This window comes from Oncorhynchus tshawytscha, linkage group LG03 (genome assembly GCF_018296145.1).
Source record: "Oncorhynchus tshawytscha isolate Ot180627B linkage group LG03, Otsh_v2.0, whole genome shotgun sequence".
NCBI classification, from domain to species: Eukaryota; Metazoa; Chordata; class Actinopteri; order Salmoniformes; family Salmonidae; genus Oncorhynchus; species Oncorhynchus tshawytscha.
Window position 1 is genome coordinate 2,766,681 of NC_056431.1, and position 6,000 is coordinate 2,772,680.

At 44.6% G+C, this 6,000-nt stretch overlaps 1 pseudogene; it reads left to right on the forward strand.

Moving 5' to 3' along the window:
• Window positions 1-6,000, forward strand: part of LOC112238066 — a 131,420-nt pseudogene that overhangs the window by 90,177 nt on the left and 35,243 nt on the right.

Consider the following 6,000-nt stretch of genomic DNA (forward strand, 5'->3'; position numbering starts at 1 on the left):
TGGCGGTCCTCATGAGAGCCAGTTTCATCATAGCGCTTGATGGTTTTTGTGACTGCACTTGAAGAAACTTTCAATGTTCTTGACATTTTCTGGATTGACTGACCTTCATGTCTTAAAGTAATGATGTCGTTTCTGTTTGCTTATTTGAGCTGTTCTTGCCATAAAATGGACTTGGTCTTTTACCAAATAGGCCAATCTTCTGTATACAAGTGAAATAATCTGTCTGTAAACGATTGTTGGAAAAATTACTTGTGTCATCCACAAAGTAGATGTCCTAACCGACTTGCCAAAACTATAGTTTGTTAACAAGAAATGTGTGGAGTGGTTGAAAAACAAGTTCTAATGACTCCAACCTAAGTGTATGTAAACTTCCAACTACAACTGTATATAATCTGTACACACAAACATACATAAACTGTGTTAAAGTGCACCTTCAAACACCAACTGAATGGGACGGACGTCCTGGAATGGAGCCTGCGGCCCTTTGAACCTGAATTACTACATATAACATTATCTCAAAGCCCTTGTTGACAACACATGATTTATGTGAAAACTCTCACGTTGGGATTCCGTCCTACATGATCTTAATTAATCATGTTTTAATCACGTCAGGTCATATTGATAGTAATAAATGGAACAGGTCATATTAACTGTCCATTCAGCAGTAGTTAGTTCAACCATTGAAGTGTTAAGAGCTGATAAACGAGGGTTAATCTAGTAGAACACCAGGAGATCCACAGACAGCAGCTCCCCTCATCACATCTCATTCAGCCATATCCTGAAGGACATATTACAACCCTACTCACTATCTAACACATTACTCATCTAATACACTGGCACTCACTCACTCGCTCTCTCGCTCTCTCGCTCTCTCTCTCATTCTCTCTGTCTCTCTGTCTTTCTGTCTCTCTCTCTCTCACTCTCTCTCTCTCACTCACTCACTCACACTCTCTCTCTCTCTCTCTCTCTCTCCCTCTCTCCCCCCACCTCGGCACAACACAAATAACTGGCTCAAACTTTTAAGAAGGCACAACTTTTAATTGAAATGCATTCCAGGTGACTACCTCATGAAGCATGTTGAGAGAATGCCAAGAGTGTGCAATGCTTTCATCAAAGAAAAGGGTGGCTATTGGAAGAATCTCAAATATAAAATATATTTAGATCTGTTTAACACTTTTTTGGTTACTACATGATTCCATAAGTGTTATTTCATTGTTTTGATGTTTTGTAGAAAATAAAGAACCCTTGAATGAGTAGGTGTAACTTTTGACCGCTAGTGTATATCTATATTTTGTTACCCCCCTTTTCTCCCCAATTTCAATCTTGTCTCGTCCTCCGAAACATGACCTGCTTAACCCGGAAGCCAGCCGCACCAATGTGTCGGAGGAGGAAACACCGTTCAGTTTACGACTGAGGTTCGAGGTTCGAGCCTGCAGGCGCCCAGCCTGCCACAAGAAGTCACTAGAGCCCGATGAGCCGAGTAAAGCACCTCTGGACAAACCCTCCCCTAACCCAGACGATGCTGGTCCAATTGTGCGCCGCCCTATGGGACTCCCGATCACAACCGGTTGTGATACAGCCCAGGATCGAACCTGAGTCTGTAGTGACCACTGCGACCTCTACCACTGCGATGCAGTACCTTAGACCACTGCACCACCCGGGAGGTGAGCGAGTATACTTTTTGGTGGGGTAATTGGTATTACACAGAATGAATATCTAAACGTGGGGAGCCATGCCATTCTAAAGTGGTTTATTCTACCTGTTAGATTTATGGGAAGATTATTCCATTTAATTACATCTGCTTTCATATGGTTGAGTAATGGGATAAAGTTATCTTTACGGAACAAAAAGGTTCTGAGTACTTTCTGGATGCACTGTTTTTGTTGTTTATTGTTACTTATTAAGCATCCTAAGTATTTTATATGTTTTGTGGTCCACTTAAAGGATTGCAGGAGATCATGAGTTATTCATTTTCCTATTGTCATTATTTCGTTTTTTTCCCACATACATTTCAATACTGAGATTTTAGAGTATTCCTGAAAAAAAAATTGCAAGGGGGTCATTATATTTTCAACATTGATCAGATATACCACGAGATTATCTGCAAATAAGTTTAGTTTATATTAATGTTTGCCAATACTGATACCTGTTACTTTGGGTCCTGTCTAATTCTTTTTGCATGCAGTTCAATTGCCAGTGCCAACAGGAGAAGAGAGAGAATATCCCTGTCTTGTGCCCTTTTCTAAAGCAATTTCATCAGATAATGTATTATTTGTGTATATTTTTGCTTTAGGATATTTATATAATATTTTTATTACATGTATTATTTTAGCTGGAAAGTTGAAAGCTTCCAAAGTTTTGAATAGAAAAGGCTATTCAAGGCATCCCGAGTGGCGCAGCGGTCGAAGGCACTGCATCGCAGGGCTTGAGGCATGACTACAGACCCGGGTTCTATCCCAGGCTGTGTCACAACCGGACATGACCCAGAGTCCCATAGGGCGGTACACAATTGGACCAGTATCGAACCCGGGTTAGGGGAGGATTTGGCTGGGGGGCTTTACTTGGCTCATCATGCTCTAGCGACTCCTTGTGGTGGGCCGGGCGCCTTCAGGCTGATTTCGGTCATCAGTTGGACAGTGTTTCCTCTGACACATTGGTGCAGCTGGCTTCCAGGTTAAGCGGGCGGGTGTTAAGAAGCGCGGTTTGGCGGTCATGTTTCGGAGGACGCATGGTTCTCGACCTTCACCTCTCCCGAGCCCGTTGGGGAGTTGTAGCGATGAGACAAGATCGAAAAGGGGGTAAAATACAAAGACAATGAAAGAAAAGCCGATTCAAGACGGTCCAAAGCCATTTCAGCATCAACAGCCATTATTGACACATCTATATCTTGTTTTTTAGCATTTAGTATTAAACTGAAACATATTCTTCTATTTGTTTGTAAGTGTCTATCTTTAATAAACCCTGTTTGATTGATATGTATGCAGTCTGGTAAGACTGGTAAGTCTGGTAAGACTGGTAAGACTTTTGACATTTTGTTGCTTATAAGCTTTGTTATTATATTATTGTCACAATTTATTAAACTTATGGGTCTATAATCAGCAGGACTCACCCAGATTTAGCTGGTTTTAATATAAATGAAATAAGTGTTTGACACGTGGAACTCCTTCCGTCTCTCGCTCTGGTCTGTTGTTACAGCAGAGTCCCTAGCAGAGCAGGGCTGGAGACCGGGAGGTGGGGGATTTGGGGGGTAAGAGGAGGGTGAGGAGGATGGACGGAGAAGTTTTACAGACACACACACCTAGAGCACACACAGTCCCAAAGCACATACAGTCAGTGGCTGTGGACAGGAGTGGGTGAGAGGGGGAGGCAGGGTGAGGGAGGGGTTAGATGGGGTTGTCAGGCTGGGAGCCAAAGAGGGTTTATAGGTGTCCTATTATAGCGCACCAGGAGACATCCGCTAGCTAATCCCCTGCCAGTTTACACCTTCACCTGTGAAAAGGCCTCACCTATCTTTGGCCTTCAATTTCCTCTACTCACTTTCCTCCATCTATCCCTCTCTCTCTCTCTCTCTTTGCCTGTCCTTTATTTCCAAACACCTTCTATCTCATCCCTCCCTCCTGCCTATTCCCTTTTCCCTCTGAGGGTTTTGACCACTGGTACTGTACCCCACTAGTTACCACAGCCACAAAGTCAGATTCCTCAGCCACAAAGTCAAAATTGATTACACAAATGTGCTTTTTGGTCTTAATTTAAGGTTATGGTTAGGCATAAGGTTAGCAGGTGGTTAATGTTAGGGTTAAGGTTAGGGTAAGGTTTCAAATTAAATCTTAAGAAGATAAAAGGTACAAATGGGTGGGGTTATGCCATAATTATGACTTTGTGGATGTGTTAACTAGTGACGACACTTTGCTCTCCTCCCTCCCTCCTTCTCCCACTTCCCTCCCTCTCTACCTCCTCCCCTTCTCCTACTGTTCTGTGGTGTAAGCCCGGTGGTGCTCAGTCATTCCCATTGACAGATTACCTTCTTAATGGAATTTAAATATTTAGTTTTTCCTTGTGGCGATTCATCCAGGAAAAGAGTGGCAGCAGGGAGGAGAGAGGAGGAAGAGGAAGGGAGGACTGGGTAGAGGTGTGTGGAATGAAGAGGAAGGGAGGACTGGGTAGAGGTGTGTGGAATGAAGAGGAAGGGAGGACTGTGTAGAGGTGTGTGGAATGAAGAGGAAGGGAGGACTGAGTATAGAGGTGTGTGGAATGAAGAGGAAGGGAGGACTGTGTAGAGGTGTGTGGAATGAAGAGGAAGGGAGGACTGTGTAGAGGTGTGTGGAATGAAGAGGAAGGGAGGACTGTGTAGAGGTGTGTGGAATGAAGAGGAAGGGAGGACTGGGTAGAGGTGTGTGGAATGAAGAGGAAGGGAGGACTGTGTAGAGGTGTGTGGAATGAAGAGGAAGGGAGGACTGTGTAGAGGTGTGTGGAATGAAGAGGAAGGGAGGACTGGGTAGAGGTGTGTGGAATGAAGAGGAAGGGGGAGGGAGAGAGAGAAGGAGGGATGGTCATTTCCTCTGATGGTGCGGGTCTGAATCACTTATGTTTGAATTTGTTTTTGGATGTCTTTCAGAAAGAGGGAGGGAGGATCTGGGGAAGAGAGAGAAAGAGGGAGTGAGGGATAGAAGAGTGGCAGTGTCACACACATACACACACACACAAAACACACACACACAAACTTCTGTACTGTACTCTCTCTCACTCAGGATCTTTCTCTGTGTCCCTACCTCTCTTTTCCTCCCTCCCAGCCTGCCTCCCTCACTCCCGCTCTCTCTTTCTTTATCTCTTTCTCTCTTGCTGGGGATTCTAATTAAGCTTGGCTGGTCTTTGATGTTGTCGCCTTGGCAACAGTCACCATGACGAGGCTGGGTCTGCAAAACACCCGCTCGTTCTCTCTCTCTCTCTCTCTCTCTCTCTCTCTCTCTCTTTCATGCACACATACACACACACTGACTGACATGCAGCATTCACAAAACATTTTACCTACAATACACGAGTGTGCAGAACACAATGACTCCTTGCGACACACACCAACGACATGATGAATGCTCCTTTTGTCTTTTCACCAGTGGCACCAGTTGCATGCTACACTGTCACGCAAACAGAGACATCTAGTCTGAAAGCTGAAAGTGTATTTGTGCTTTCTATCCAGCAGTGATCCACTGCTGGTTGTGTCTGTAAATGCACTGAATGTCATTCTGCTACCAGAGCACAAGGAGTTTCACTAGCCTGGGTGACTGTGTGACTGTGTCTGCTTTCAACCAGGCCACAGGCTGTAGCTGTCTCACCAAGGTAAGTTGGCTGGAGCAGACACAGACACCTGGGCAAGAATGTTACCACTACTGAACTCTCTTTTAGTGTCACATTTCAGTTTAACTATCTGTATCATTCATCCGTTCTCTCTCTCTCTCTCTCTCTCTCTCTCTCTCAGTCTCTCTCTCTCTCTTTACACCCCATCCCCTCTCTCTCTCTCTCTCTCTTTACACCCCCCACTCTCTCTTGCTCTCTCTCTCTCTCTTTCTCTCTCTCTCCCTATCCCTTGTTCTTCAGTCTGGTAGTGGCTGTACATTAAATCCTGCTATAGTGCAGGCCATTTGAGGCCCCTCCAGATGAGTTGTGACTTCTGGTTGGTCCTGTACTGTGTTAGTTCTGTTGTTTGACCCTCTCATAGTGTTTGTTTTGTATGATGAGACAAAGTGTGTGGGATAAAAACCTCTCCAGATGAATCATGTGGATACAGTAAGAGCTGCTCTCTCTCTCTCTCTCAACTCTGACTGTTCCTCTCTGCCCACCAGCATCTGTTCAACCTTTCATTTAAAACAGGGACTTCCCTACCTCGCTCCATCGCTCACTCTCTACCTGTCTGTCTCTCCTCTTTCTCTGTCTCCCTTCTTTTTCTCTCTTTCTCATTCCCCTGCCTTCTCTTTTTCCCTATCTCTAGCTCATCCCCTCTCTCCT